Genomic DNA, 13186 nt, shown 5'->3' on the forward strand with positions numbered 1-13186 from the left:
TAGATAGATAGATAGATAGATAGATAGATAGATAGATACGGTAGGGATAGGAGGCGGGTAAGCGAATTAAACTGGTTTAGCCGGTGGTCGTTGGTCGGGCATTGGCTGGTCATCACGTTGAAGGACAGCCAGTAGATCAGTGGTGCGATGACCTTCACAGCAACAGGAACTGGTTCTGTTTGTCTCATTGTCCTCGGGGTCGAGGACGAGACAGGGAGACAAAAAACAGAGTTCTATTAGCGTAGGGGCCATTCGCATGTAATGCAAGTGTCATACATTATAGTGGTTTAAGTCAGCTCGGTTCAATAATGACAAGTATAGCAGTGTAATTGTTGGAGGTGGGCAGATCAGTGACAAAATCGATACTATGGTGAGACCAGGGGCGTTGAGGTATGGGCAGGGGTTTCAGGAGACCAGAGGGTAGTTCTTTGGGTGTTTTAGACTGGGCACAGACTCTACAAGATTTAACGTTGGTAACATCATGGTTCAGGGAGGGCCACCAGAAAGATGTCTTAACAAGGGCTATTGTGCGTGTGATACCTGGGTGACCGGAACTGAGTGTGAAGTGTGAACCCATTGCATGATTCGGGGATGGAGAGTGAGTGGAACGTAGGTCTTTTCAGGGGGACATTCAGGTGGTACGGGATTTTGGAGGTGTTCCTGGTTGATTTCCTGCATAATATCCCAGGCTATTGGAGCAATGATGTGAGTGGGTGGTATGATGGGTGCAGGTGAGCAGTCAGAAGGTGTAGGGTCATGGTAACGTGATAGTGCATCAGCTTTGCCGTTTTTATTTCTGGGTCTGTAAGTGATGGAGAAATTGAAACGGGTAAAGAATAGCGACCATCTTGCCTGATGTGCGTTGAGTCTTTTCGCTCCTTTCACGTACTTCAGGTTTTTGTGGTCTGTCAGGATTACGAAATGGTGCTTGGCACCCTCTAGCCAGTGCCTCCATTCCTCCAGGGCTGCCTTAATGGAAAGGAGCGCTTTGTTTCCAACGTCATAATTGCATTCTGCCAGTGTGAGTTTCCTGGAGAAATAAGCACATGGGTATACCTTATTATAGCTCTGATTCCAGTGTCAGATGCGTCCACTTCAACTATGAACTGCTTCTCAGGATCAGGGTGCTTCAGGACAGGGGCAGTGGTAAAACAAACTTTTAGTTTTTGAAATGCTTGTTCAGCTTGAAGGTTCCAGGCCAGCTTCTTGGGTTTGCCTTTCAAGAAAGATGTCAGGGGTGCTGCTACCATGCTGTAGTTACGTATGAATCTTCTATAGAAGTTAGCGAATCCCAGGAATCTTTGGAGATCTTTAACTGTACGGAGTGTGGGCCATTCTGTGACTGCCTTGACTTTAGAGTTATCCATCTCGACTCCCTGATATTATAACCAGGAAAGTTGGTTCTAGTAACATGGAACTCACACTTTTCAGCTTTTACGTACAATTGATTCTGGAGAAGGCGAGACAGGACTTCTTTAAAGTGGCTCACATGGTCCTCCGTACTGTTGGAGTTACTCAGAATATCGTCAATGTAAGCAATGACATACTGGTTCAGGAGGTCTCTGAAAACTTCATTGATGAAAGACTGGAACATGGCGGGAGAGTTAGATAGCCCATACGGCATCACAAGGTGTTCATAGTGCCCTCTAGTGGTGTGGAATGCTGTTTTCCATTCGTCGCCTTCACGGATACAAATGAGATTTTAGGCACTGCGTAGATCAAGTTTGGTGTAGATTTTTGCTTCTCGTAGTTGTTCAAGGGCAGAAGGGACAAGAGGTAAGGGGATATGGAAACTTCACAGTGATATTATTCAAACCTCGATAATCAATGCAGGGTCTCAGGCCACCATCTTTCTTCTCCACGAAGAAGAAACCGGCTGCAGCAGGAGAGGTAGATGATCAGATAAATCAATTTTGTAACGCTTCAGAAATATAGTCTTCCATAGCGCAGGTTTCAGGTTGAGACAGGGGGTAAACTTTACTCTTACTCTTGATCAGCGATGAAGCACTTCTTCCGATGTTTGTAAGCAGCCCTCAGATTGGTGACATCTGCTGGATCGATGGTAGGCGAAGTATTTTGTAATGATGGCTCAGAAACACTTGGATCCATTTTACGGATGTTTATTAAAATAAACCAATCTGGCAAACAAATCCAAGACGTTAGGCAGAAGAGTAAACAGTAACAGGCAGGCAGGTCAAACACAGTAAGCAGTCCAATCCAGGCAAACAATATCAGGGGATAATCCAAAGACAGACAACAGGTAAACAGGCAGATGGTCATAAACAGGCAGTCAGGAAAAACACTCAGAATACCGCTCAGTGTGCAGGGTAAGCTGGCAATACTTCATGCTAGACCTAGGCTAGCTTGGGGCTTAACTCTTTCCCCGCCATTGACGAGATATCTCGTCAATTAAGAGAAAACGCTTCCCCGCCAATGACAAGATTTTCCGTCTTTCCGCAATACCGCTATTATCCACCAGGTGGTTCCGCAACTTTTTAAACCCGGAAGTATTGCCCTATGGCAAGCTGCTGCATGTCCGTGTCTGTTTTAAAGATCGCTCTTAATAGGATCTCTGTGAAAAATCCGTCACAAACATGGAATTATCTCTGCTTTTTGCTCAAAATGTGGTGTTTTTGCAGAAACCTACCCATATTCAAAAGCTGATTACAAAAGAACTACTCAAGGTAGGATGAAACGTTTTTTTTGTTTGAAAGCAGAGGGTCTGTTCATTCATTTGGTATATTGTATGTTTATATATCTGACGAAGAATGTTTTCTGGAAGGCATTAAACTTTGGTGAAAATCATGAAAAACGCTGGCGCTGGCTGGCAACTTTTTTAAAAAATGCTGGCGGTGAAAGAGTTAAGCAATGCTGCGTTCCAGGCAACCTGTAACCCGTAAATTTACGACTTCAAAACCACGAGTCACTGCTCTGAACTGGGAGTGCATCGATCTAGTACGAGTTCACAGGTGGAAAGTCACGGGTTTGACTGCCGTTCCAGTGCATTTTCACAGGTAGAAGGTTGTAAAAACACGGGTTACAGGGTCGTGCGTCATGGTTTTGAAGTCGTAATTCACGGGCTCAAAAACCTGCCTGGAACACAGCATAAGGCATAACAGGAAATGATCAGAGAAGCACGGGGGGCGCCATGTCAGTACTCCGGAGAGGGCTCCCTCTGGTGGCGCGGTGGTTTGGAATTAGTAAAAGGTGTACAAAAAATTATCAAAATATCGACATACCTAATAAATTGGGCACACACCGCACACTGTGGCTCTGCTATATTGTAACATTTATAAGGTCTCAGTTTACACAGTTTACACATTGTGCACACTATATGGCTAAGACAAATAGCTATTACAGTTTTTTATAGTGCTTGAATTACATTATTCTCATGTCATGTGTCAGCTCTTATACTTTTCTACTTAATCATTATATGGCTTTGAGTTGGTATACAGGTTGCACAAAGATGGGTGGTATTTGTGATCCTATATGTAGTGGGCCGGTCTGGGCCAAAATGCCAGGGCCAAGTGCAGCCCTGATCATTAGGACATTTTTGAGTCATTCACTACAACCAGTGACTTTGCGCAATCCACTAGTTTGGTCCCGAACCACCATTTGAAAACCCTTGGTCTAACTACTAAGAGAATGAATGGGGAAGCCCTTTTTCATTTGATATGTCTCTCCTGACTTGGTAAAAGACTTTTTATACACATAGGTTGCAGATGTTGCAATCCTTAACACCTTCTAAGGAGTGTATTTAACCAGTGTGATGGATTTTACATGCAAACTAACAAAGAATGTGCTGCATGCACATTCAAATGCACGAGTTTGTGTACGCGAGGAGTGGGTGGACATGTCTGTTGAGTGCGCGTGTCAGTGGGCATTGCATTTTGTGTTACTTGATGCTGTTCTTTTTCTTCATGCCTTTTTTGTGGGTGTTGTTAGAGTGAAATATAACAGCTTATACTGCCGCCTGCTTTTCCAGTGGCAAATGTATCAGATGATATCAGAAGTTTGTCTATACAAAACTCAATAGGTTCAAAGGGTGCCATAGTAATCCCTTCTAAAAATATAGTAAAGTCCCATATTAGAACTCTCACTAAGATGGAGGCCTCATCCTCAATGTACCACACAGGAACCAAACAACTAAAGGATGACTCCCTAAAGACCCCTCAGTAAAAGGGGAGCGAAAAGCAGCTAAGGCTGGGATATATACTATTAATCCTCTATGGTCCTTGAATGATTTGGCATCCTAGAGCAGTTTTGACCAGCTGACATTTGTGCTTTTTCAGTTGCTTAAACATAATAATAGCAAAAGTTTCATAACACTGTGTTCAGCACAAACTGGGCTACAATATTATATGAGCAACATGTATGTATATGTTTGTATTTTTGAGAGAAAAATGTTTATGTATGGTTTTTGAAACAGCTTTTGAAGTCACTGATATAAGTCCACAAAACCCATACTAAACATGTTTTCACAAGATTTTTCAAAACTGAATCTAGTAGTCTAGTGTATTTTCTTTAAAATTATGTGGAAATCAATCACATAAAACAATATATTTAATATAATTATATAATCTGTGATTTACACCTAAAGGTCTTTACACACCGGGACGTTTTTCGTGCGCGTTTATCGTCGACGTTTAACGTCTCGTGACTCAAGAACGAGCGCCAATGTGAGTGCGCACACCCACGTGAAAAGCGCGACGCGCAAAAGCGTCATTTTCAGAAAAACGCCTCGGACGCGTTTTTTTTGTTTGACGCGGCGCGTTAAAAGTTGGCCGACCAATGAGATTGGCGCTTTTGTTCACGTGCCTGGCGCTGCTGAAGTTCCAGTAAAACACGACTTGGCGGCGCTCAAACACAAAATGGTCTTGCGGAGCACGTGGAACAGGTAAACACAAAGAAGATGCATCGAGGCTGTGGAGGTTTATGAAGGTGTCGGAGTTCCTCACATCATCGACTGAATTTCGAAGGTAACGTGATATATATTAGAACATTACAAAACATAGCTGTGTGGGCTATATGATTAGATTAAACTTTATTGTCATTACACAAGTACAAGGCAACGGAATGCAGTTTAGGTCTAACCAGAAGTGCAAAAGCAGTATAAAAAGTGCAGGATATCAATAATAATTGCATATAGGTGCAGGATTATGTAATACGATGTAACAACTTACTGTGGGTGGTACTATGAACATAATACTATGAACATAATCTACAGAAATTTACAAATGGATGTGTACATAATAAAGTAAACAGAACAATAGTAAACACTTTATTTTAAGGTGTCCTTAATACAGAGTAATTACCTCATTAAGTACTTAGTAGTAGACGGTGTAATTACATGCAACTAAATGTACTTAATATGTAACTAAGTTATGGAACAGCATGTACTTACAGATTGTAATTATGCACATGTAATAAGCTGCAACTGTTACACATATGTAACAGGTCGAGTCTGTTACAAAGCTAACTACTGGTGTAATAAAAGGTCTTGTTACATATGTGTTACAATGTAATCATATTGAAAGTACTTTGTGTAGCACTATGCAACAACAAGCACCTACATATGTTACTAGTTACATAGTTCACAGTTTAAATACATGCATTAGCTTGTTAATTACATTTAAATAACATACTATTACACAGGGATAAGCTACGTAAAATAAAGTGTATCAAGAGTGTACTTAAGTGTACTTCATGTGTATCTACATACCTTATCCATCAGTAACGTAGTTTGAATCGACTCACTAGTTCACAGTTTAATTACATGAATTAGCTTCTTAATTACATTTAAATTACATAATATTAAATGGGGATAAGCTACGTAAAATAAAGTGTATCAAAAGTGTACTTAAGTGTACTTCATGTGTATCTACATACCTTATCCATCAGTAACGTAGTTTGAATCGACTCACTAGTTCACTGTTAAATTACATGAATTAGCTTCTTAATTACATTTAAATTACATAATATTACACGGGGATAAGCTACGTAAAATAAAGTGTATCAAGAGTGTACTTAAGTGTACTTCATGTGTATCTACATACCTTATCCATCAGTAACGTAGTTTGAATCGACTCACTAGTTCATGGTTTAAATACATGAATTAGCTTCTGAATTACATTTAAATTACATAATATTACACGGGGACAAGCTACGTAAAATAAAGTGTATCAAAAGTGTACTTAAGTGTACTTAAGTTTGAAACAACTTACTAGTTCACTGTTAATTACATGAATTAGCTTCTTAATTACATTTAAATTACATAATATTACACAGGGATAAGCTACGTAAAATAAAGTGTATCAAGAGTGTACTTAAGTGTACTTAAGTTTGAATCGACTCACTAGTTCACAGTTTAATTACATAAATTAGCTTCTGAATTACATTTAAATTACATAATATTACACGGGGACAAGCTACGTAAAATAAAGTGTATCAAAAGTGTACTTAAGTTTGAAACGACTTACTAGTTCACTGTTAATTACATGCATTAGCTTCTTAATTACATTTAAATTACATAATATTACACGGGGATAAGCTACGTAAAATAAAGTGTATCTAGAGTGTACTTAAGTGTACTTCATGTGTATCTACATACCTTATCCATCTGTAACAAAGTTTGAATCGACTCACTAGTTCAAAGTTTAATTACATGAATTAGCTTCTTAATTACATTTAAATTACATACTATTACACAGGGACAAGCTACGTAAAATAAAGTGTATCTAGAGTGTACTTAAGTGTACTTAAGTTTGAAACGACTTACTAGTTCACTGTTAATTACATGCATTAGCTTCTTAATTACATTTAAATTACATACTATTACACGGGGATAAGCTACGTAAAATAAAGTGTATCTAGAGTGTACTTAAGTGTACTTCATGTGTATCTACATACCTTATTCATCTGTAACGTAGTTTGAATCGACTCACTAGTTCATGGTTTAAATACATTAATTAGCTACTGAATTACATTTAAATTACATAATATTACACAGGGACAAGCTACGTAAAATAAAGTGTATCAAAAGTGTACTTAAGTGTACTTAAGTTTGAAACGACTTACTAGTTCACTGTTAATTACATGCATTAGCTTCTTAATTACATTTAAATTACATACTATTACACGGGGATAAGCTACGTAAAATAAAGTGTATTCAGTTTGTACTTAAGTTTGAAACAACTTACTAGTTCACTGTTAATTACATGAATTAGCTTCTTAACTACATTTAAATCACACACTACCACACAGGGACAAGCCACGCAAAACAAAGTGCATCAAGAGTGTACTTAAGTGTACTTCATGTGTATCTACATACCTTATCCATCAGTAACAAAGTTTGAATCGACTCACTAGTTCAAAGTTTAATTACACGAATTAGCTTCTTAATTACATTTAAATTACATACTATTACACGGGGATAAAGCTACGTAAAATAAAGTGTATCTAGAGTGTACTTAAGTGTACTTCATGTGTATCTACATACCTTATTCATCTGTAATGTAGTTTGAATCGACTCACTAGTTCATGGTTTAAATACATGAATTAGCTTCTTAAATACATTTAAATTACATACTATTACACGGGGATAAGCTACGTAAAATAAAGTGTATCTAGTTTGTACTTAAGTTTGAAACAACTTACTAGTTCACTGTTAATTACATGAATTAGCTTCTTAATTACATTTAAATTACATAATATTACACAGGGATAAGCTACGTAAAATAAAGTGTATCAAGAGTGTACTTAAGTGTACTTCATGTGTATCTACATAACTTATCCATTTGTAACGTAGTTTGAATCGACTCACTAGTTCATGGTTTAAATACATGAAATAGCTTCTGAATTGCATTTAAATTACATAATATTACAACGGGGATAAGCTACGTAAAATAAAGTGTATCTAGAGTGTACTTAAGTGTACTTCATAAAAAACTGAATGCTAAAAATATTTAATTTTGATATACTTCAGTTATACGCTCACACTAATGACCAGTATATTTAAAGTGTGCTATTGATTAGTTAGTGCTATTTCGGAACAACACATTTTTTACTTCATATATTTTACTTTAAGTGTATTTGGTGTACTTTTGTGTGCTAAAGTGGAACAACTTCAAGTTTACTTAGTACAATTTAAGCATATGGCTGTTTGTGCTAAATGCATGCTTGATAAGTGAATTTAGAGTTTATTTTTGTGTTTAATTTTTGTTAAACGTACAATACAAATGTATTATGAGTGTCTTGCAAACATACACTCAGTATACCTTGAATAGATTGTTTGCACGCATTTTATAGATCTATATTTTTTGGCTAATCCAAAATTCTTAAAACTACCCTGGTAAAAATTAATATGGTAAGTACATTACGTTTTGTATACTTTAACATACCTGCAGCTAGACCAGTGACCAGTATACTTCAAGTTTGTTTATAATTTGTTAACTTAAAGAGTGCTATTTTGGGAATAGATGACTTCAGCTGATAACATATCCAAAATTATTTTTTTGAAATAAATGTTTCCAATTAAATAAAAGCTGATTAAAACAGTCAAATAAAATGTTATAAATATATTTAAATATTTGTTTATTCACAGAATTCATAGAGTACACTATTTGCATAAAAATGGAACAATTACTCATTGAAGAATGCCAAGATTATTCAGAGTTTTCAACATCTTTCTCACGCAAAATCAACTTTAGCCTTGCAGGTTTTGATTCAGCCTATAGTAGTCTGAAAAAGAGAGACAATAAGCTCAATTAACAAGTGTTTAATTTTAAGACATTGCATTTATTTAAGACTTACTGTTTTAAATCTATAGTTTACTGGCTAAAGAGAACAATGGCAACTGAGCAGAAAGTATATTTTTACGTAACTTGAGCTTGACTAGAATGTCCTCATATATAAAGAACTCTTCATTAAAATAACTTCCCAAAGTAGGCATATGAACATACTCAATTACCCCAAAAAGTAACATTAACATTTCTTTAGACTCACAGTATTCACATTAGATTGTCATTTCACATTAGATTATCTTTTGTCTTTTAAAGATTCTTTTAGAAACCATAAATTGTCTATTTAAGCACTAATTATATGCTCAAAACAACCTCAACATCATATGAGTTATTTTCTGTCATATTTCTTTACTCTTGTTTCATACGCAAACATATGATCTCATTTACAATTCAATTATTAACACTATCACCATGGCAACATTCACTTGAAACAAAATGGCGGACACCCGCGAACTCCGTGTGCATTACTGAACTCACGGTACTGTCAAATAGTTGTTTACCATCAAAATTCAAGTAACAACATAATTGCATTTTTTCTCTCTCTGTGAAATAGCAATCTTTGTTTTTAAAAGGAACTTTCAAGATAGTTACTTCAGTTCGTATTACATTCACGAGTACTTAAAATACAGTTTTGTTGTTCAAAACTCACTCAAAACGTTAAACACTAATGACAACCATTCAAAGACACCTTTAACTTGTTATATACTCGAATTAATCTTACCTGCAAAGAATATTAAACAAGATAGATTAATTTCTCCCGGAGCATCTCGAATCACTGTTATCTGCTCTCTGCATTAACTTGTGTATATAAGCGCTACTACTACTAAGCAGACCTATGCGAGAGCTCCCCCTAGCTGTCTGTATGATGTAGACCGCCTATGCACACATACAAATATATTGCTACTGCAGAACTCTTTTACAATGAAAGGTGTGTCCCTGAAGTACTTTAAGAAATTCAGTTCAGGCAATTTACCTTTTTATCATGTTCTTATTCTTCTGAACAAAAAAATATATATAACACTCAAAATTTAAATGGGGGGTCTTCCGTTTCCATATCTTTTTTTCAACTAGTACCACATATACAAACATCAATATATGAAGAGTTTCATTGCAAAACGAGATAACTTTTTTTAATTGTCAGAAATCTTGTTTTTTGGTTGTGCATTCCAATTAACATCAATTCAACTGCAGTTGGTTTGTTTTGATTTAAATCTTCATAACTTAAAAAATACAGCTAAGTAGCACCATAAAACAAAATAATAACATGATAACATAATAATAAACATGTTTTGACAAAAAAAATGATTTATTTATCTCGTTTTCAGTGTTGGGAGTAACGCATTACAAAGTATACACTGTAAAAAAATCCGTAGAAATTACAATGTAATTGCCGTAGATTTAAATTTATGTAATCCACTGGCAAGAGTTTGTTCAAAGTTAAATAAATTTTAAATATTATAAAATAATCCTTATAGAATAAAACTATAAAATAACAGCCTCAATCATCATCAACCTTTTTCTTGGTTTTGCTTCAGATTTTGTTTCTCAGAATGTTTTGCTTGATGCTGTTTTTTTTTTACTCTGTAAAGACAAAGACTTGTAAATGTTAAATGTCCATTTAACTTTGAACAAAATGTTGGCAGTAAATAACATAAATTTAAATCTACGGTAAATTACCGGCAACCCAGCTGCAATTTTTGATGAAAGTAACTCAAAAGTAACGCAAAGTAGTGTAACTCATTACAGTTCAGAGACAGTAATATTGTAATGTAACTAATTACTTTCAAATGTCAGTAATTTGTAATATATAATTGTATTACACTTTGGAAGTAACTTTTTCCAACACTGCTCGTTTTGCAACGAAACTCTTCATATTTGACAAAACAATGGTGCATTAATTTGTCGATATAACAGGCTAACAGTACCGTTAGCTATAAGCTAAAGCCACATTCAGACAGCCAGCGATGTTATCGCTGTGTGTCGCCCGTCTCTTTCAATGAAGCATTTCTAAATCTGCTTATCATAAACAAATGAGTACCATCCATGCCAGTAACTGACGAGAGAAGGATGACATGAACTCCACTGCTTTATTCTTATTGGTTGTCGCTCCGAAATTCGCTCGACATTTGCATAAAGTTAAATTTTTCTTAACTTTCTCGCGTCGCTGGACACGCCCATACGGTCGCCAACAGTCACTTTCGCTCGTGCCGCTGGAAGTCACCCGGTTTCCATTAAAATTAATGAGATCACGTCGCTCTGCTACACTATAGATACACTTTATTTTACGTAGCTTATCCCCGTGTAATAGTATGTAATTTTAATGTAATTAAGAAGCTAATTCATGTATTTAAACTGTGAACTAGTGAGTCGATTCACACTTTGTTACAGATGGATAAGGTATGTAGAAACACATGAAGTACATTTAAGTACACTCTTACACTTTATTTTGCATAGCGTATCCCCGTGTAATATTATGTAATTTAAATGTAATTAAGAAGCTAATTCATGTAATTAAACTGTGAACTAGTGAGTTGATTCAAACTACGTTACAGATGAATAAGGTATGTAGATACACATGAAGTACACTCTTGATACACTTTATTTTACGTAAAAATTAATATTTAAGTAGTGCATGAATGAATTTGGATTGTAACTAGTCAGTTAAGAGTGCAATGGCTTAAGTTATTGTGAATAGTTATTCTAATATTCAGTACACAGGGGTGCAAACGATGCAATTCAAGTAGTCCAGCAGTGCAAATGAACAGGGAGTATGAAATAGACAGTCCAGTAGTGTATTGAACAGACCAGTAGTGCAAATCTACATTATAACTGTGCAAGTAATACAAAATTATTATTGGTGCATTACGATATGTAATGCACTGACATTGAACACTTCATACCATGTCATGTTCCCTTCATACCATCACATGTTTTGTTGTTTGCACCATAGTATTTCATTGTTTGTAACTGGAACCTGTTGTACACAAACGTGGACAATTACACTGCTTCATGTTCAAAGAAAAATATTTGGTTATTATATTCATTGCTTCTTCCTAACCCCAAATAGCTTGGAGAAATCTAAAATGCAAGCCAAACCAAAGGTGGGGTTTTATGAGGTTAATTTGTGTTCTGTGTTTAGGTAACATCTGCTGCATTTGTTCAGCCAGATAAAATACCATGAATCTAAATTACATTTGTAATCAAATATTGACCTCATGGATATCGTGGCATGGCCCTCAGTGTGAAAGATTGTTTCTGATGAAAACTAAATTTATCTTTACAGTGTTCACAGCAATATTTCTGCTAAAATGATGTGAGCAAAAGTGAGGAGGCCCCAGCAAGCACGTCTTTAGGATCATCCAGCACCAGCCGTGACAAGGTCCAATCTAAACAAAAGAAAACAGTCCGACACGAACCTCTGGAGATGTACCTCTTATCAAAAGATGCTAAAGGGAAAAAATTGAAAGCGAAGCACAGAAGAGAGAAAGAAGAGCACAGAAGGACCGCTCTGCCAGTTTTGGGTCACACCTATAGATGTTTATTATATACCATTTATATTTAGTTATTTTTTTAATGTTTATACATTCAAGAAATACAGTTGAGCATGTACATTTCATAGATATGTTTATTTGCACTACAGTTCACTTAGACTTCTGTCATTGTGACTTATTTGCTCTACAGCTCTGCCAGTTCTTGTTCACACAAATTAATGTTTATTATATACCATTTTACTTATGTATTTTAAGTGTTTATACGTTTAAGAAATACATTTGAAAATGTCTAATTTCTAAATGTTGATTTGCACTACCATTCAGTTGCACTACAGTCATTGTGACTTTTCTGGAGTGGACCAACATTTCTGAATCCTGTTTTATTTGATTTTACTGTCATGTCTCTGATTGTTATTGCAAACTGCAGTTCGTTCACAAAAATAAATGTTTGATTAAAAAAAAAGAATTGTAAATAACGTGACATTTTGGCACTATGCATATATTTGTACATCAGTATTGTTGACCTCTTATTGTAATAACTACATACCTAATTATTGCATCATTATATTTATAGGCAACACTTACCAATTTGCAGGAGTAATAACATTTTTGGGCACAACAAAAATGGTGGTTCCTTGTTCTACCCACCCACCCTCTATAAAACGAGTATATTGGTAAAAATGATCTTAAATCTTTAGCCAAATCACAAAATACAATACATTTGGCAGGAAATTTGAGAAAATTGTTAACAGAGAAAGTGCTTGTAAAAGATTTGTTAAAAGTACACACATCGGATCACCCATTACCTTGTATTTTGTGAAAGAGTTTTAATTTTGATATAACGAGTTCTATCAAAAATAGTTACTTTTATGTGGAGATGCTGATATATTAACT

The 13186-nt window shown here is 35.8% G+C and overlaps 1 long non-coding RNA gene across 1 annotated transcript; it reads right to left on the bottom strand.

Moving 5' to 3' along the window:
• Positions 1-8564: 8564 nt before the first annotated feature.
• LOC129451162 (uncharacterized) lies at positions 8565-9622 on the bottom strand. Its single transcript, XR_008646639.2, has 2 exons — positions 9523-9622; positions 8565-8739 (listed from the first exon to the last, which is right to left on the bottom strand). It is a non-coding gene; the product is annotated as an uncharacterized lncRNA (long non-coding RNA).
• Positions 9623-13186: the final 3564 nt, after the last annotated feature.

Source organism: Misgurnus anguillicaudatus, chromosome 9, assembly GCF_027580225.2.
Source record: "Misgurnus anguillicaudatus chromosome 9, ASM2758022v2, whole genome shotgun sequence".
Lineage (NCBI taxonomy): Eukaryota > Metazoa > Chordata > Actinopteri > Cypriniformes > Cobitidae > Misgurnus > Misgurnus anguillicaudatus.